Source organism: Falco cherrug, chromosome 6 (genome assembly GCF_023634085.1).
Source record: "Falco cherrug isolate bFalChe1 chromosome 6, bFalChe1.pri, whole genome shotgun sequence".
In the NCBI taxonomy this organism is placed as follows: Eukaryota; Metazoa; Chordata; class Aves; order Falconiformes; family Falconidae; genus Falco; species Falco cherrug.
Window position 1 is genome coordinate 23,538,221 of NC_073702.1, and position 21,454 is coordinate 23,559,674.

At 36.6% G+C, this 21,454-nt stretch overlaps 1 long non-coding RNA gene across 2 annotated transcripts in view; it reads left to right on the plus strand.

The window, feature by feature from the left end:
* The window catches only part of LOC129736411 (uncharacterized), a 36,148-nt gene extending 18,621 nt beyond the window's left edge, over positions 1-17,527 (plus strand). The window contains exons 2-3 of one of the 2 annotated variants that reach the window (XR_008732971.1): positions 6,747-6,921; positions 15,308-17,527. This is a non-coding gene — a long non-coding RNA (uncharacterized LOC129736411). Of the gene's footprint in view, positions 1-6,746; positions 6,922-12,480; positions 12,751-15,307 lie in introns of those variants that run through there. The other variant, XR_008732972.1, reaches the window with a different exon arrangement.
* Positions 17,528-21,454: the final 3,927 nt, after the last annotated feature.

The window sequence follows — 21,454 nt, forward strand, 5'->3', positions numbered from 1 at the left end:
TCAACAATGGTGGTGGCGCTTCTGGGATAACGTAGTTAAGAAGCGGGGGAAAAACCCTGCACAACAAATTGCAGCTGGAGAAAGGAGTGAGAATAAGGAGTGAAACAACTCTGCAGACACCAAGGTTAGTGCAGAAGAGGGGGAGGAGGTACTCCAGGCACCAAACAGAGATTACACAACTGTAGTATCCATCTTACACCTGAGACAATCTGCAGCTGCTACAAGGTTGTTTCACCCATTAGGAATCCATCAGATATTTGACCACCAGGTGGCATATAAACTATGTAAAATATCACAAAGGGATTGCAGATATTATGATATAATTACCTCTTTTTTAAGAATATGGGTATTCAAATACTTACTGATCCTAGCTATCAACTTTGAATATTATCTGTATATTTTTAAAAAGTAGCTAATAGCTCTTAAAATGTATTAGTTTGCAATGTTATCCCATGAGGAAGGGCCCATATATGACACATTAATCAGCTTTGCTAATCACATTATATCATACCTTTAATCAAGTTTTGTTTTTGTGAATAACAAATGACTTCACAGATGGAAAAAAATAGGTTATGTTATATTGATTTGCATAGAAACACAACCAACCACTTTAAGAAGCCAGCCAAAACTCAACTATTTTCCATTGTTAAAAACACATTTTAGGAAACTTTTTGTAAGCTGTAGTGTAACTTCCAGTGTAAAGATAGAAATGTTCTCAATGATATCAGTTCCTACGTTCTTACCATAAGAAAGTGTAGAGAAAATGGCTTTTAGGGCCAACAGAAAGGCAAGGTAAGTGGTGTTAATAAGAAAACAGAGGGCCTGAGGTGGCAGACACAAATTCTGAAATTAATGTAGAGACTTTCCTATGGTGAGATTCATGACAACTTTGTAGGTTTGAGAGGCTTTTCCCACCTTGCTTTTATGGGGTGGATGCAAATATCGCATACAAATTTCCACAATGACACATATATACTAGGCACTAGTCCATGTTACTCTTTTTCAAATTTCTTTAACTTTTGCTCTTTCCTGCTGCTTCCTTTGTTCCCTTCTTCATCCTCTCCACTGCATTGCTAGAGGTCCCCTAAACTCCAATTTCATCATTTTTACTGTAGTTTTAAATGATGACACAGAGAAGTCGGAAATTTTCTTTTTAATCTTTGTTTCTTCCTTTGGCAATGTTCCTTACTTTCTCTTCCCTGCTCATATTTTTTGAGCTTTCATTCTTTTCATCTTGTCCCGACACTCTGACTGTTCCTTTATTATCTTACTCAGTGCCCTCTATTTTTTTGTGTCTCTTTAACGTTGCCTTCCTTGAGTTTCTGTTTTAAGTTCCTTTCTCTTTTATTTTCTAATATTAATTTTTTATTAGTTTTAAGACTGTTTTGTCATTTCTGATGCAAGTTGTTTAATCTATCCAACTTCTGTCTCAGCCTCATATTTCTGGATAACCAACTGAACTTCTCACCCTCCCCCATGACCCCCTCCTCACTCTCTCTTCTCTGTCACCATTAAGAACTTGTGGCAGATTAGTTTAATCCATCCATGATTCATGCCTGATACAGAGTCAGATTAATGTAAAAAATGTATTATAAAAATTGCTTGCAGCTTTGTAAGCAGGATGAACTGGTTTGGGGTTGACACCTTCAGTCTAGGCCAATAGCAGAGAAAAATATGTAGTTAACAGTTTACAATATAAATCTCTTCCTAAGGTGAAGTTAATCCAAATGAAGATGTAAAGGCTTCCTGAGTAATATGTATTGTCTACATGCACTTTCAGGAAAACTTGTTTGCAGACTTTCCTGCGTGCAAGAACCAGTTGTTCTAAACCAGGAAGGTATGGAGATCCCAGCGTGTAGTTTCTGTGGGACTCAAAAGGATTGAATAGGGCACCTCAGAAACTAGTGGAGTGGCAAAGGTACCTTACAGCAGTGGACCGTAGCTCTGCTTTCCTTGCTTCCAATGGTGCAGAGCACAGAATGGGACCTGCAAGGAGACATGGTGCTTTCTGTTGCTTTAATGAAGTCCAGGTGGAATCTTGTCAGTTATGGACAAGCACAGATTAGGAATGTTAAGTAGACCTCCTCTTCTGATCTGTTTTTCCCAGTAAGAGTTGTTTTACTCAGCTATCGAAGTTCTATAATAATAGAAAAAATTAAAGTAGACAGAAAATCAAAGTAAGCTTTAGCCTCTAAGAAAAGGATAGCAGAAGGTAGAATAAAGATAGCAATGACTTTTTTTTTTTTTCCAACAGTTATGTCAGAAACATAGTCAATAGATTATTCAAAGTATCAATTGAGCAAATTAATTAAATTAATATCTAGATTCAGGGAATCCTTAAAGTTCTTAGCCATGTTTTATAAAAGACTTCAAAGGTTAATAAAATGTGTATGACAAAATCCTTATGCCTGAAAGGGCTTCACTTTTTATATGCTAAAACATCTTCCCACTGAAATCTTATGGAGCTCAGTTTCTTGCATTTAATCAAACCACCCAAATAAATTTACAATCTTGTATGATCATGTATCTTAAGTCATAAGAGTTGTTTTTTCACTTTAAAAATCCTTTGTTACATTTCTTTGCATCCTATGCAATTTCAAATGCTTGATGTAATGCTTTGAAATAATTTGAAAAAGCATTCAAGCAGAAGCTGTGGGTTTTTTTCCACTAGCTAACAAGACTACGTTCATTTGTTACACACAGAATGCCTTCTCTTTTCATGGTTTATCTGATGCCAATAGAGTTCAACATCAGGCTTCTCACTTTCAGCTGGATGCTATGGGCAAAGTCAAATCATTTGCTGTTAACATTGTAAAGCACTGCATACTCTTAGGACACGCTACAAATAATAATGTTTATTCATCGAGTGTCTGGAAACACACTCAGAAGTGATTCTTCCTTTTATTTGTTTGGTGACTGCATGCTGCTAGATCTTTGGGATCAATAAAAGCAAATGCTTAGTCAGAGCTAAGAATGTAAAAAAAATTCAATAATTTTTTTCTTATTCTAGTTGATGGAAAACTTCAGTGAGGAACTTTGATGCACTAAAGGCACTGTCATCAGTTAAAATGGATCTTCTAAGCCCTCAATACAATATGCAGTTTCATTTACATCACTCACTGATGATACATTTTACTCACTTCTCTATATGTCACCCCATACACTAGGCTGTATAAAAGCATTAAATAAGTCCTTCAGATTTCATGGATGCATGTTCCCAGCATTAAAAGTATAAAAGTAATGGGATTTGCAAGTCGTACGGCATTGGAGGGAGTTTGCCATATCATATTACTATGACGTCCAGAACAGCTCTCCTCAGCTGATGGTGATACTTGCCCTACGAAGCCTGAGGTCTGGTGGTGTATCAGGCAGATATCCTTCTCATAGCTCTAAATAAACCAGCACTTATACTAGAAGTTGTGGAAGTGTGTCAGGGCAACGTTCACTCCAAACTCATTAGCTCAAAGGCAGGTCTAAATAGCCTCAAAGCAGACCTGCTAGTGCACCTGCATCACTTCAAAAGTCTGAACTACCACAACACAGTGACTAGGTAGAAAGATAGCATTGCTTGCTGCTGTCTCAGGTACCTCCAATTTCCCACAGCATTTAAAGGCTCTAAACAACTGCCTCTTGCATCTGCTTTGCCATTTCATATGCTTTGCCCAAATCTTTTACCTCATTCTAACCCCAAACTTTTTATTAGACTACCTGCACTTCTACTATCCCTGTTTTATAGATATTAAATATTTACCATTTGCATAAATGAGCAGTTAAAAGCAGTTTAAAAGTAGTTTGGTCAGTTACATTTTCTCCTTGGCGACAGGCCCCCTCTTCAGTTTTCTGTGCTGGCTTTTCTTATCTGCCTGTGTGGTGCATCCAATTAAAGAAAGGCCAGATTTTATACTTGGATCTTAACAGTGAAGGAAAATGCGACACTGACAGAATTTTAAAGATAATTGCTTCCTGGTACTGATTTTTATTTAGGTATAAGACAGTGTTCAGCACACCATTTTTAATCATATTTTACATTTCTGTGCATCTTTAACAAGCCCACTCAACTGAATGGTGAACTAGATGATGTAATACAACCTTGATACATAACAGCTTGCTTTAACAAGTTAACACCTGTCAGCTGAGCAGCTATAACTCACTGTTTCCACATCCAGGGTCCTCTGTGGGCAGCTCACATTTTTTGACAGCTTAAGCTGTTGCCTGCACCTCACAGCTATAGGGAACTGAGTGGGAATTGCTGCCCGCAGCTCCATTCCAGGCACAGGAACTCGGGAGATGTGGTGTCTCGGTGGTCCTGAGCAGGTGCTAACACCTGTGAAACCACTGCATTCATAACAGAGGAATGGTGGCTCTGCAAGTGTAGTGAGGCTAAGCTTGTCTCTATCATGGGATGGAGGTTTTGCCAAAATGATCCCTTTTCAGAAAAAGATCTTCAAGAGCAGAGATGGTGACAACTTTGAGAACAGTGCCCATTGTTAATGACAGATGAAAGAGACATCAAAGGAAGGGTAATCAGAGATGGATTTTCATTACCCTCCTTTCTGCCCACTGAAATGACTAACATGAAATTCCCAAAATTGTTATCCCTGCTTATCATCGATTTTCCTTTCTAGAAGGAAATAAGACAAGTAAGACCTGTATTTTGCCCCTGAATTTTCATTTCAGCTACTGATGGCCTATTTTAACTCCTTTAGCTACTTTTTGGCCTCAAAATAATTTTGAAAGAGGTCCTACACTTCAATGGCATGCTGTAGCTTTCAATACTGTTATTAGTGTCCCTCTAACTTCCAAGGGAGGGTTTCTTTCCATAGTTTCTCAAGGCGGATGTTTTGATAGTATGAGAAGCTTTGCTTTCACTGTCCTTTAGAAATGATTCCTTCTAATTATATACCAAGATCTGAAACAGCCAAGCTGCATTAGTTACTTTGCTTCACATAAATATATTAGTATCTACAATGCAATTAGAAATGTTAAACCTTAGTTCTAGAGAAAAAACCCTGCTTTTCTACTGTCACCTCTTTTTGAAAAGTTCATAAAGCTTTTAATAAAGCAAAGCATGTTCTAAATGTTTTTATTAAAAATATAAAAATTATTGGAATTCAAGTAGACAGAAATATTTATCCCAGTAAAATATGTAAAATATTTTGGACATATTATAGGCAGTCATATAGTTACACATGACTGTAACATCAGAAGTTACCATTATGATCAGTCAGTCCAACTTTGATGTAGAACAGTGCCACTACTTTTCACAATATGTGCATTAAATTAATTCTTTTTTTCGCTTACTATCCTTTACCCAGAGGATTTAATGCCCTTTTTTTTTTCTTTAATATAACCTCCCACTACACATCACTGCTTATTCATTCTTTCCTTTCTTTTATTCATTCTTTCCTTTCTCCCCCCCCCCACCCCCCGCCCCAGTATTAATTTTCTTTCAGAAACAGATATTTTAACTGAAGAAACTTATGTAATCATCACTTTGCATACCATGGGGCTAAGACAACTTTGTATCTCAGACTCATGAAAGCAATGCAGTGTCCTGCACCTGTCTGAAGCAGCTCCATCAGCAATATAACTCCTTGCCTCCTCAGGATCACATAAGTGACCCCAGAGCTGCATCAAGGAAAGCACTTTTCTATTCCTTATGGACAGCCTTCCAGGGCCAGTTAAAGGGGGCCAGACTAGCTATATTGCTGATTGCCATGACTTTTTAGACACTTCACAAGGTGCATGTTCAGAGTCATGTGCAGCTGAAGGAAAGTCACATGTGAAAAGAAAAATTGGGCATGGAAGAAGATGATATCCATCATGTCTGAGATCAGTTTTATGCAGCAGATAACCAACATGAGAGAATAACCAGAGTGACAGAATGACATCTGTCATAGAAGGAAATTAATTGCCCTCTAGAGATGCTTTTTGTCTTTCTCTGAAGTGTCAATGATTAACTTGAACTACAAATCTTACTTTTGAGATGCCAAAATTACAGAAAATGAATGCTACCTAAATGTGTGATCTTTCCAGTAGGTATGGTGAACAAAAAGCATTGGGACATATTGAAACAAAATATCTTTACTGTCCAGCTGGCAGAAGCAGATTATTTAACTGCAAGAGATTTTTATTTTTATTTTTTGCTGTAACTTCCTCAAGAAATGTATTCCCCAGGCAGACTGACTATATTTCAGTTACATGAAGTGTATCTCACATTTTGTAATTTTTCACTCAATGTAATCAGCATTTGAAAAGAATTCATTGAATTTTAATGTTATTGAATTTGAATTTTAAAAGCATTTTGAAAACTGGAAGCAAAAAATCAGAACATGAAAATATGTTATGAAATAATAAATGATGAACCTCTGTAAAACAGTATTACACTGGAAAGCAAGCAATCAACAGAATTTCCTCTTAGAGGCATGTATGCTTCACAAAATACCTGCCTACCTGACCAGAAAATACTGTTGTTATCTTACAAGTTATAAAACCTTGCAATATCTCTTTCAAATAACAAACTCTGAAATTAAGCCATTTATGGTTCTTCTAAAGTTTGTCAGCTGTATTTCATAGTTGTAGCTGATACTGCCCCAACAATTTATATGGTTTGCTATTAACAGGTCTATCAGAATGTAATTATTTCATGGCCACCTTTTCCTTAAATCTAAGTTGAGTGCAATAGAAGTAGAGTTTTAATTATTATAATGCAAAGAAGCTTACAATTTTATTTTTTTTTGGAGCAGTCTGGTTATCACATAAAAAAGAAGATATATTTGGCTGGTACAATCAGGAGGAATGTAAAGCTCCCACGCCTGCCTTCAATAATTGATGAAGTGGGTCAGTGACATTTTACAGGGCTGTGATTGAATTGCACCCTTGAGGATAAATAGCGCATAAACCTTTTCCGCCAGCTCTTTGGTAAGTTAATATTGGCAATTCCAATTTAACGCTTATGAATGTAAGTATTGCAGGCTAAGTGATATAAAAGAACAGCCACAGCTATTGTCTTTGGTTGGTGCTCTTTCCCACAAACACTATTGAATCCAATGAAAAACAGAGAACTCATCTGTCAAAGAAATGCATGTGACTGGGCTCGTTCTGGGCAGAGGGGAGTGCTCTGGAAGAATTTAGAATTTCTTGTATGATGAAAAATGCAGATTTTTATCAAAAGTGCCTGTCATTAGCCCATTTGGGAAATATTCTTGTTGATTCCTTGGTGAGGTGGTACATTGAATGGTTGTGAGGTTTCAGATGCGTGTTAGTGTTGACAAATTCTATTAATAATTTACAGTAAAAGGAAATATTTTATTAATGCCATCTGAAATCAATGCACAAAATTAAAATGAAGCATTCCCAATTGTTTAACTAAGCTATGGGGCATGGTTGGAGAAAACAGGTATTTAATTTTTAGAATACATTGTTCATTTATTTTTAAACATTTCATTTAAGCATAAATGAAATTCTTTCATGCTGTCATTATGAATATTTAATTTCTTCAATGTCACATATAACTTTTATATAAACACACACGTAATTAGCTTTTAGCTTCAACTGAAAGAATCTGGAGCTTACTAACAAATCTGCACGGTTGCGTACAAGTAAATTGATATCAGCAGTTTCTCCAGACTGCATTTCACAGGCAGTGTTTTTCTCCACTGTTTGGACTTTTCTGGGCTTTGTTGGTGCTAGTGAACTAAACAGGGACAGGGCTGAAGCTCAGTCTCTGGTCTTGTGGGTATCTACATCATTTAATGCTAGTGCACTACTTGATATCATTTTGGTCCATGGCAGGCATCGTTTTCCCAGAAAGTGCTTGGGCTCAGCCTGTGCATAGCCTAGGGCTGTCCTGGTGGGCTGTACGGACAGTGCTGCCTTGCTTTGGGGAAGATAAGTTTTTAGCCATACAGATGCAAGCCATACCATGTCACTTGTCCTCAGGGTCAGAGAATGGTGTCTGACCCATTTTATTCACTAGCAGAGATGCAGACATACCCCATAGCTACTTTAAGAGCTGCTGATTGAATGCCAGCTCCATTTGCAAGGGTGGCTACGTCCCTGTGGCATGCCGTGGACTGGAGGGGAGCTCCACGGACCTCTGCTGATGGATGCCACAGTGCAGCTGGTAGCTCTAAACTTGGTTTAAGAAACACTGTAAAGTTTAATGCAAAGCATTGGGGACATAAGGCCAATTTCTACAAAAACAGTTCATGCAAGACTCCTATTGAATTCAAGAGAAATTTTGCCAAGATGAGGTTTGTTAATTAGCTCTGTTGCCATTGAAAATGTAAAGCTTAAAACTCAGGGAATGGAGTGTCCTCACAAACGATTGACCATCCACTTGCTTTTCCTGAAGCAAACCACTGTGCTTGGTGTGAATACTGAGGGGCCATGTGGACCACTCCTTTGGAAATACACAGGCTTGAATGTAATGATGGATTTACCAGGGCATGGAAGGGAGAACAGTCATAGCATATACATTATAGGCAGCACATATGCTCAGTGTCACACACAGATTTGCTGTCACCACTGTGGCTGCATCCAGCCCCAGGAACTTGTGCCTTTCCTGAACATATGGTCGGAGCTTAGTCCCAGGAGTTCATAATCATGGCATGTATGCTTTGTAAAAGGGATGAATAGTTTTACTGGGAAGCAGTTTAATCAGTCTGTTGAAAACTTTCTTGGCTGGAAAGCTTAAAACTGGATAATGAAACTGAACCTGTAAGACCACTTGTGAAAAAAACTTGTTTTGTTTCTGTACCTGTTTGAAAATGTAATATTGGGAAAACATCATCTTAGATTTTAAATTCACTAGGTGAGAGCAGACCCAGCTACCTAAGCCTCCTAATTATAAGCATCTGGTATCACTTTTTATGTGATAGGCATATTAATTCGAGCTAGTTGGGACTTTAGGAAAATTACTGTGGGATTTTTAAATTGGAGAGTGCTCATTCCATGCTCATTCATGCTTTGCAAATATGCATTTATTTCTATAAAGCTTACATCTTAGAGATTTTTTTAATTCAGCACAAGACTGGGTCAAGAAAGCCCCTGTCGAGAAAGCCCTTTATCCCAGAGCCTGGTGGTGGTACTTGGAAGTATAGGAGGTTCCATTACCACGTGGGCCTGTAGCTCCCTCTCTTTTTTTTTTCCTTTTGAAGAACTTTCATTCTGGCATATAATGAAAAATGATATCGAACCTTTGGGTTTTGTGTGTGCTGTTGTGTGTGCCAAAATTCTTGGTTTTTCAGCCAACAAAGATCAATCTTGGTAATCCTGCTTTAGGAATGCAAGTCCTACCTGCTGCCACTACTCCAGGCCTCTCATCTATCTTGGATGCTTGGCAGGGGCAAGAAAGAATGGCTGAAGGCAACTGTTCACTTCAGTAGTTCACTTACCTAAAAGAGCAAATATTCTGCAAAGAAATCCTCTCATTTCACCTTTCTTAAACCAATAAATGCTGTGCAGTCTTGAACTGTACTCTTCCTACGTAAGAGTCCTTGCCAGGACTATATTGATACTGGTATTTATTTAATTTTAAAGGGCATTTGGATTTCAATGGTGTCAGTACATATGCCTGCCAAAGAGTATGGCACCATGGGCATGACTTTAAAAACACTGTGCACAAGAAGTTGCAAAACGTGTATTTTCCTAAGCATAGTTATTCACTATTAGTCAAAGAAATACCTTTGGAAGTCTCTAAAACATCCCTGTTGTAAGTGCGGACAGAGGTGCTCCCAGTGCCTCTCAGATGCTTTTCCCAGTAAGGCTGATGCCGATATCCTCACCAAGCTCAACTGCAATTTGAGTGGAGTCACAATCTTGATTTCTGCTGGCTGTGTTAGCTGGCCTTAAATCCTTTAAACTTTAAGGAAAGGCTTTTATATCTATGAAGTAGCCCATACAGAATTCCAGGTAAGCCTGGGATTGTAGCCTGGCTGACAATATCCACAGTGTGGTGAGAAAAGGGATGTCAAATATTCTTTTTCTCCCAGTAACCTTGAAGTGACAATTCCTGTGCTTGAAAATCTTATACTGTCCTGTACTTTAAAAGTAAGGTATAACTTCTTAAAATATTTAAAATAAGCATTCCTATCATGAAATATATTTATTCAGATTTGAAAATGACATGTATAACTGTTTGAAAGCTAATTACTTATTTCTGGTGGTATCTGTAAACTTTCAGGATTCAGAAAAGAAAATGAATTCAGTTATGTCTCTAGTTATGTTAAATTACTGGATTGAACTGTTCCCCTAAACCCCATTTTGCCATGGCAAAATTCCCATTGAAATCAACTGGACTTCTGTAACAGTTAATTTTTCAATTATCTCTATGGGAATTATTAATGTCAATAAAATTTTTGGTGAATTAGGTCCATGGCATATACGCAGGGCTCTAACTTTCTGTTTCATCTTCTGATTTTCATACTTTGTCTAGAATATGGAATTTAGGAAGAAAACAGCCACAGGAGAGATATCCACATTGCTAAGAGATTATTTTTATTTAAAAAATCAGTATTAATTGAAATTTTTCACCAGCTCAACAGATATAACTGTAGGGAGTTTATTAAAATTATTATTAAGAAATTGTTATTCATTATAATTCTGCTTTCACTGCAAGAAAAAATATTATTGTAAAAAAACAGATAAGTAAAGTATTATACTAAGATCAGTGGAGTTTATTGTATGGCAATGAAAGATTATATATACATCATGGAGTTTTTGTCGAGTAGCAAGATGGATAAGATGTCTTGTTTAATACCCATTAAACAGTTAAAAAAAAATAAATTCCACAACATACAAAAATTTGTGAGTCACTGAAAAAAAAAAGGCAGACAGAAGATAGTCTACCTGTAGACGAAATTTTTCTTTCTCAATAGTTTCACGTTCTTTTAAACTCTTGTGATGTAAACAAATTTGCATTTATAGAGCTTTGCTGGCCAACACGAAGTCTCAGACAAATTAAAAATTACAGGGAAATTTTTTTCCACAAGTATCTGAAATACAGATACTACCTTCCTGGTGAAAAATAACATGCTGTACAAAGATTTGAAAGGTATAGTTTTGAATGGACTGGGGAATTTTTCAGGTTTTGCTGCTTAAAACTTCTGATACATGCCAAACAAAATAGAGCACACTTGTACGTATTTGGCATATGGTGCAGCATGGTGGTATTCAGAAAAAGGTCCAGCAACATTTTATTTTATTTTTTTGCCTATTACTAATTTGCTTTTAGAAAATCCATTAATTTATTTCAGAGATTAGGAGTTAATAGGAGTCTACATATTTTTTAGGATATTTTTTATTTACCTGTGTATTTAATGTAAAGTTTTGGGAACATAAAGGTAAATTCTACAAAACTAATTCAGGCAAAACACCTGTTGCATTCAAGAGAAATTTGGCCATAGTTAGTCTTGGGGATTAGCTTTATTGCCATTGAAGAGCCTTGTTACACTGATGGTGGTCAGACACTGGCACAGGGTGCCCAGAGAGGATGCGTTGCCTTTATTCTTGGGGAAATTCCAAACGCACTTTATATAAACTGGGCATCCTTCTCTGGATGACCCTGCTTTGAGCAGGGAGGGTGGATTAGGCAACTGCAGAGGACCCTTCCAGCCCCAACTGCTTTTTGTTTTGTGATTCTGTTTTAAAAACATTTTCAAAGACAGACTATTTTTCAGTTTTTGTATATTTGTTTCTGGAAAACTGAGTTGGTACAAAGAAGGAAGATTAAAGTTCAAATAACTCCTCCCCTGAAGACAGGGAAAAACTGTTATAAAACCTCTTACAGTTTCTCGGTAGGTTGATGGAAGACACTTAGAAGATCATTGCATCCTCTTATTTAGCACTAACCGATTGCTTGAGACATAGGGAATCAAATCTCTCTAAAAAAGATGATGCCATAGGAGCAGCTAGCAGAAAAGAATGGTTTGGGGGGCTGATTAAAAGCCAATCTCCACTGTGATAATATTCCTGATGCACAGGGGAAACTAACCTGTAAACAGGGGTCAGTTGACCTAAAGACCAGGGGCAGGTATTAAAAAGATTCAAAGACTTAACCAAGGCTTCTCCATCCATATTTTGTAGCTAAACCATGACCTGACTTTCAAACATGTTGACCACAGATATGTATAAAGAGGTGCATTGGGTAAGACCAAAACTCCTGTCTCTGAAAGTGGATGGTCAAGGATACTTAAGGAAGAAGGCTAATAACACAGCAAAATAGAAAGAGTAATTTCCTTCGCTGAAACCTTTGAGCACCCCTCAGTCTCAGCCTGCGAATTTTTTAAGCCAAAGTGCCACATTAATGAATTTAAGAACCAAAAAGTGTGTTGTGGCCATGAGAGAGATAAGCCCAACATCAAAGCTGTAAACCAAGGAATTTCCAGACATGTTCCAGTGAATCTTCAGTTAGTGAGATTGCCCTGAGTTGAAATTACTGAATTTTGTTGTACCACTGGTTAATTTTCTTTCTTCTAGATGATGTCAGGGCAAGAAGTACAGCTTACCACATCCAGACCTTGTTGATCTGATCTGTAAGTAATGTAAAAATACATACTCTCAAAATACAGGACCTACCTCTACTTTCAAGAAGAAGCAATAATGATTGGACAAACACCTATCTTTCATCTTTTAAAAGGAACAAATTATTAATAAAAGTATTAATTGGATAACCTCCCCATATGCTCTTATAAGATTATCTTATTTTTTTACTGAAGATGATCAAATACTTCAGGAACTGGGGCCTTTACATTTATTAGGAATATATTATAGGATCCATCCCCTTTAGATTATTGGTTGGAATACACACCAGGTCAGTGATTAATGAAAATTGTTATTATTTCATGGTTGTTCAGTGACCTGTCTGGAAGGAACCGATGTCCTCTGTTTTATTTTGGCAGGTGTACGATCATGTCTGAAAGCCAACAGAATTGTGTAGCTGTCCTCCATGTCTGTGCTACTAAATCCATGACCTCTGCAGGAGGTCATGGATTTAGTAGTTCTGGAAGCTAAACACTTCATTGCTTCTCAAGACCTTTTCTCTGAAATACCGCTGACTTACAGTGCTGTGCCGTGATTGCCTTTATTGGTCTGCTGCAAAGATGAGAACTTTCAGACATAAGGGAAATCTTTCTAGATGATAAAGCCTTCAAGTATTTGAGAAAACTGACAGGCTGGACTTACATTTTTAGAACAATTTGGGCAAATATTTATCAGGAATGGTTTAATGTCACAGGCTTGCAACACAATTGAGGTTCTCTGGGGCTGTGAATTGTTTGTGATGCCTCTGCAAAAAAACTAAGAAAGCCCGCATTACCTATGTGAAAAGACAGAAGATTTTTTGGGGTGCAGGAATAGAAGCTCAAACAGAGTTGGTGCTGCCTAACAGCAGGAATGTGGATGATCTCTTGGAGTAATTTCCAGCCTATGTTTTCTATGAAGCTATGATTTCATAATGTTATTGATTCGACTCTTTCCATCAGTTCCACCACCAGAATCAGATGGAGGTACATTAAAATAAGAACTGTAGGACTGAATGTCTGTATGAACATCAGTGTCAGTCCCCAAGGAATGCAGCGGAAGTGAATATTTGAAAGATAATTCTAGCTGATGGCAAGATGATAGCAAAGCATGCTTTAATAAATACACAACAACAAATTAATATGCTACAATTCCAAAATCCTAACGAGAAGTTGGGTTTCCAGTTGGGAGCCTGTATGCTTGTGAAATTTAACAGTAATTGTTTCCTACCGTACCTGTGACACACACTGTGCTACATTACCTATTGTATGTCCTTTAAATGATGAATGTGTTTGTCCCTCGCAATCTCATGAGCATAATGATTTGTTTACTTTTTTCACTTTCACTGCTAATCCATATTAGAAAGTTTAACCTAGTAAACAAACTAGAATCCAATCAAAGAAAGAGGTAATAAGTGTCTAGAAGCCTGAAGCTAGGCTGGCTAAAAGGATTGTTTATCAGAACAAATGCTCAGTGGTGTAACCGTTTGTTAGAAGTTTAGTATTGTATGCAAAAATGTATGCTTTTCCTTCACTTAGACATTTAATCCATCTATTTATTTTCCTTCCACATAATAACAGAACACATTTCAATAACACCATTGCCATAAACTGATAAAAATTTAGCATAAAAACTTGAAATTGTTCTGATTTATCAGAAGCTTCATCAGTTTTGAAAACTGTTTTGAGAGCTATACTGCAGTGATTTAGCCTTGAAAAGAAATAGTTTTGGGTTTTAAGCATTTGTAGTACATCTTCAGAAAGCCTGATGTATTGAACTTCATGCAAAGTAAGAACAGGAGATGCAATGCGTTAGTTCCCAAACTGAGTGGAAAGAAAGTTTGATTTATTAGCACTTGATCCTGTGAATCATGTACCCACCCACAGCTTCATAGATTAGGTGTTTGCCGCTCTAAGTTTGAGCTGAGAATTTAATGAAACAGGATTTGATGAATTCTATAAAGTTTTCTTCTCTATAATTAGGTTGTTATACATATGGAAATAAAAGGATTTAATTTCCAGTCATCTCTCTTGCTATTTTTCTGTGTAATGTTTAGAAGCTGAAGAGTGAAGGCTGAAACAGAGACCTGAAAAGTTATGATAATGCTAATATGTCAAAAAGCACAGGACATAATATTTTGTCCCTATGCTTGCCTTCAATGCCTTCAACGCCTTCAACCAAGTCAAACAGAAGCCCATGTATCTGTTCTCTTTACTTCACCATGATGGAACTACTGCTAAATGTATCACAAATGAAAGTTTAATATGAGTGTACATTTATTTATATATTAGTGTTTTATTACATAATGCTAATTTTCACATTGAAGTGTGTCCAAAAGTGATAAAATAAACCTTGCCATATTATTTTTGTTACTAGTAGAATAACCGTTTATTGATCTTCTAAGCAGTCATTTGATTGATAGTTCTGAAATTGCCATAGTTCTCATTATTAAATGAAGAAAAGGCTGTTATTTAGGTATATATGGAGGATTAGAAAGTTTGTTGCAATATGACTATATTTTTCAAGGAACATGGAAGTGTTGCAATACTCTTAAAGACATAAATAAAAGCTTGACAATTTTTTATTTAGAAAACATGATAATACAAGATAATAATTTCTCAGAGCTAGAAAAAGCAAATTAAAGCTTAATTTACACCAAAGTTAAGAGGAAACTGAAGAACTGGGATTGAAAAGTATTGACAGAAAGGAGAAATGAGAATCAGTCTAAGAGTACAATCTGTGAATCATGGTAACTTAATAATTGCTCCATTTGATTTGTTTACAGGAGGGAGCAAGAAGGGTGAGAAATCGGATCAGACATATTAGTCTGCTGACTAAGACTGTAGGCTTCAGTAGACTGTGAGTGAAAATAATGGATTATATATGTTTTTCATGACCCAGTTTTCTGACAACCAGTTTATTCTATATGTGCTGACACCACTCCTGATACATACAACCTCAGAGAATAAACTCAGCTATAATTTGAAATGTGCTGGCAATGAGAAGAAATTAAATTAAATTGTATATAGAGGATAAATGTTCAAACCTGAATCAGTATTAAAACCCAGATTTGTTTACACTTATGGCATCAGGGTTGTTCTTAGGTCAGTCTTTACAAAAAGAGCTCAATATATGCAGTGTGAGTCTACACTTTCCCTGTTTTTAATCTAATCAAAATTTGCATCTAGTAAATATGAATCAACCATATATAAGTGCATAGAAAAGCAAAGTGTTATTAAATAATCTAATTAAAATTTACATCTAGTAAATATGGATCAACCATATATAAGTGCACAGAAAAGCAAAGTGTTGTTAAATATGCATACTACTGACTTAATCATAGGAGTTAAGGGGAAACTTGAGAAAACTAGGATTTTTTGGTATGTTTTTCTTCTCCTTAATCTAATCAGACAACACTAAAAGCCCAAGAGGTATATAAACTTCAGTAACTAGTTATATTAAACCTGTGTTTACTTAGATGATTTGTATGAGATAAATAAGTAATTACCCAAAGGACATTAAAAAATGGAATATATGAGACTGCATGTGAGCAAGCTAACACAAGGCAGAGAGCCTGACTGGTGCATATTTAATAAGAAGAATTCCCTGTGCTTTTATATCGTCTTCTATTCTATAGAAGTCCTTATATCACCTTTATCACCATAGTAACTCAGCACTTTGCAGTCTTCTCCTTCTATTCATTGTATTATTTTATCAGTTTAGTAAAGGATAAAGTGTTTCCCAGATCATCCACCATTTGGTACCCTGCCTTGTGGGCATCCTGCCAAGAAATATTGTGAATAATATAATAATTCAGCAATCTTCTCCAGAATAAGAAGTGATCCCTGATTTATACTACCGTACAATCAATTTATCATTGTATTTCATCATAATATTTAAAACTGAATTAATCATGAGTGCTTAACATCTTTTAACCACTTGATAAACATTTCTGTATCCTTCTGAGTCTGGAGTATCAATTACTATGGTCATAAACCTCGCACAGGTTGAAGACTGGCTCTAAACTGTCTCTGTCAAAAAGCTGCATTCAAAGAAAACAGTCATTATTTAAGCTCACTAGAGGGTATTTTTAAAATTTTCCTCTATTACAGTACCCCCAAAAGGAAGGAAGGTGCCAGGAAAGCATGTTTTGTAGCCTCACTTTGCTATATTATTAAATATGAACAGCCATAACAGACTAGAAAAAATTAGAAGGTATTTTCATTTTCATGCATATTTAGTCATTTCCCTTTGAGCTATAGCATATGAAATTAGATAAATATGTAGTTACTAATTAAATGTTACATGCTCTCAGAGTGGATACATCAGTTAAAAGGAAAGAAAATCTGCAGTTAGCTAGTTTCATACAAACAGGAATGGTAAAGATTATATCAGTGAGTAAAAACAGTTTAATAGATTGTATTCAAAAAATTAGGATATTTCTCTGTCATTTAAGCATTTTTTTCAAAGATACCACCTCCATAGTTTCTAAATATGCGTTTGGCTTACTTTTATTTATTCATACTGAAGCAGTGTGCCTAGAGGCTTTGTCAAAAAGCTTGAGTTTATCTGCATGAATACATACCTCACTACCTTGAAACAAAGCTGACGTTTCTGGGGTTTGATCATTTCACTGCAAACCATACATACATTTGTCCTAGCTTTTATTTAACATTGCAAAGCGTTCTTCTTCTGTGTCGCAATACTTCAGTTTTGTGCTTACAGATTAATCATAATATATGATAGCTAGGCTGGATGACCCAGAGAAGCATTTTAGCTTTTATTCTGAATATAACTTTCCAAAGTCTACCTTTTGATTTGGTTTTATTCTTAGCAGCACTTCTTTACGCACACTGTTTCTTAATGTTACCAGCAAAGGCTCAGAAGGATAAAAATGTTTTTTTCAACCATAAAGTACTATCATTACGTCAACAGATATCTGGTCTCACTAAATCCTGCCATAAGAAATTTAATTTAAATGAACATACTACTTTCAATCCATTAGAATTACTGTCATGACTTGCACAGTTTCACTCCATTAATTTCAGTCATGTTCTGTTCTTTCTCAGAGGAAGGCAAGGTACAAATAAAAGAGTATAAAATTCATCCCGCAGTGCTTCAGCCAAGAACTGCAACCATACAGCTCACAAGAGTGACTATGTGTGCTAATCAGTAGGGTAGGTGGGACCAGATCCTTTGGTTAATGCAGCCTGATAGAGCTTCAGGATCTGACTTGCAGATTTTAAAATATGAGATGATGAGTGGCTGGAGCAAGCTAAGTTGTTCAAACTACACTTAAATACTTACTGTGATATTTCCTTCAAATAAAGAGTTAAGGATGCCTGGTCTAGATAGATGAACCTAACATTTACAGAGGCTTATTTATCCAGCACCATAGACTCGGTGATTCCTTTTTCTGCCTTGCCTCAGATGGCATTTATGTGCTTTCTCCACTGTAGGGAGTTTTTCTAGCCAGGTTTTCACACCAAATTTACTGATTTTCTTTCGCATACTCCTCTGATTAATCTTTCCTTACTTACCCAACAGCTGAGCATGATTAAACTCCAATGAAGAAAAGGAAAGATTCCACTACTAGGTATCTTGTGAAATGTTATTATTTATTTTTAACCCACAGGGAAAACTTATTTAACCGAATTAACTAAAAGACAGAAATAAAACCAAGTTATATACTTGTAAACGTCCCTTTAACATATCCAGTGATCTTATTTATTAGTTAGTCCTGTGTTGGCCCTGTTTTGAGCTTAGCTCCACAAGCCTGCTCTTGCTGCAGAATTTCTGAATCTGTTTTAGCACAATGGAAATGTTTGGTGTAGACTCAAGAGTTACAGGGCTAAAAGTGATGAAACAACGCTGTTTCCAATTCTCGTGAGCCACACAGGCTGGTGGTCCTGAACAAGCCTCTCTAGAGCTTCTGCCTCAGTGCAGGTGCCAAACGTGAATGCAGTGTAATGCTTCTTTTCCTAGTAGCAAATAAAAAAATTACACTTTCAGACTGTGGTTGGACAATAAGGAAGCTAAAAAGTGACAGATATGTTGTCTTAAAAGAAAACTTTCCCAAGTAGTACCAGAAGAGCTTCTTTTTTTGGGTATGTTAATGTGAATTGCAATTATTTATAATTTTGTGCAGAATGCAGTTTTTTAAAAAAATCCACCCTTAGCTGCTTGTTTCAGGAAGTGAGTCAGTTTTGCTCTGCTTTGATTATTTGGCAAGCGCATATCCCCTTGCTATTATGTACATTTTAGTCTGCATGTCCACCACTGGAACTTGAATGTGATTATGTTTGGCCCAGTAGGTTTATGTCTTTCAGAACTATAACATTACTTCACTTGAACAGTTATTAGAGCTGCAGAGATCTAACTACAATTGCTAAATGGGATAATGCAAAATGAATGAAGTGAAAGAACCCCTGGAGGCTTCTTGATGTTTACTCTTTCAAGTAATGCATTCTTCTTAGTCTGTCAGCTCATCACAACAGAGAATTATTTAGGGAACTGTGTGAACAGCATTGCTTCACAAGTCTTACAGGCACCCAGAATATAAAATGTACATTATACAATACAAGTCATAAATAGACATTTTCCTGTTTTCTCCAAACCTCTCTCACTACAATGGCTTGTCTCGTTACAGCAGTCCAAATGGGATAGCAAAAACATAAAGTAGCAGCATACAGTTGTGGTTTATATAGTATGTGCACACTCTGTTTACTGTCATAAATAAAGCTAACCTACTAGGCTGATTATCACTTATATCCTGCTGAGGATAAACTAAGACTGTGACATTTCATTCTTACCCAGTATCTTTTAATATTTTAAATATTTAATATCTATTATTTAGGTCAGCCACAGTAATGGTATTGTTAATGATGCTGCATGTTTTAACACTGAATACAAATTTATGCAAAAGTAGCTAACTCTACAGCATTGCAGGTGTGACTTGTGTGACGGGTGTTACAACTTAAGGATGTGCAATCCTAGTGACACCATTGGCATAACATGCAGGAAAAATTAGACAGACACCATTCCTGTGGAATTTTTGCACATGTGCTTAAAAGACACCTGTACAGTACTATGTATCACTAACAGAACAAAAATAAGTATTTGAAGTGAAAAATAATATATATGATTTAATAGCACTAGAGCTAATCTTCCTTGTATTATAAAGGCTAATAGTCCCTCCAAAGTCAAGGAAGATTCAGGCATATTTTCTAGAACTGTTCTAACCACTCTGAGCTGGGTGGAACAAGAGGTAGTCATCATCATCTGCACCCCTGAAGACGGAACAGCTTCTTGATGTGCAGTAATAGGAGAAGGCAAGTCATGGATTAATCTGTGACCTTCTAGGATGTAATGGTGCAACAGAGTGGCTATGCCTGTGCCGCGGCATAGTAAACCAAGTCAATAACATTTACCAGGGTACACAGTGGCAGCTATGACCCTGATCTCTGGACTAGCAGAAAGCTGAACTTCTTTCGACAGTTGCAAACACCCCTAAGGGTTGCCTGCTTCTGAACACAGCTATCAGCACCGAGCATGAACACACAGAATTCATGAAACAAATATGTCCCTATCACCAGCCTTCACACAATCTCAAGCTGTTATATGTTAAAACCTGTGCACTGTGAATAGAAAGTAGGAAAAAATGTTGACTTCTAGAGCCATGGTTTAACTAGATGAAGGTCATAAAATTCCCTTCTTTTAAAAATTGTTCTGTCTCCACCTAGTGCCATTGAGAACCTAATAAAGCATTGGAACAGTCTGCTGAGAGAGGTTATGTAGTCTCCATCCTTGGAGATTTTCAGTAACTAGCTGGACAAAGTCCTGAGCAACTACACTTTAATGTTGACCTTGTTCTAAGGACATCAGCCTAGATGATCTTGTGAGTTCCTCTCCAACCTAAATGGATCAGTGATTCTGTGATCTTTTGGGGTCACACAGGCTACCTGTAACCCTAACCTTTATGCTTGGCACCAAGGATAGATGAAAATAAATAACCCAGTATTGTCCATGTCTCTTCCACTGGGTCAGACAAACGGAGTAACAGGAGGCTGAGGTGATGGCTTTTTGCTGGACCATGGAAGGACAGGCAGAGCTGTTGTCTGCTGAAGTTGTGCAATGCAAGTTTTACCTTTGGATTTAAATTTATTGCAAAATTATTTCAAAATAATGAATCTGACCTATTGTCTTAGAGATCCGTTTCATGAATATAATTGCTTCCATTTTCTCCTAAACTGTGACATAGAAGGGACAAAATATACCATAACTAGCTTCTTTCTCTTCTCTGAAGATTCCAACACACTTATTTTGAAACAATTGGATTCAGAGACTTTGATGCCACTGGCACAGTGGCAAAATGTACAGATTACTATTTTCTTACTCTTGTTTGACTGCTGTTGCTGTAATTCTTTCATTTCATTAATATAAATTAAGGTTTATATCTTAATCCACGGATGTGTTTTAGAACAAACTGTTGAGTGTGCTTACATGCTCTGGGTTGCAAACCTCCATTGTGAAACAGAGTTTGCTAGTCTATGTTTAGCATTGCTGTGGTTATTTTTTATTTATTCCCATCTCATCATCCTATTATAGGCAATGAATGTATAAAACTGCAGAGGCTGATGTGTTCCTTGACTGTCCCCAAAGAAGACCCACTCTAATAGATAACCAGTTAAATGATGAAATACGAATATAAATATGCAACAAGCATCTGTAGTAAACATTACCTCAATCTTCATTCCTGTATTCAGAAAAAGAAGGCATTCCCTCATGAAAAAGATTTTTGGTATCTAGCTTTGTCACTATTCACAAGTTTTGGGGGAATGAGGATGTTTCAATTCAAATGTGCAGAGGAAACCATAATCTAAACATGTCACTTTTCCTACGTCAAAAGGAAAACCAGAAAACTCAAATTAAA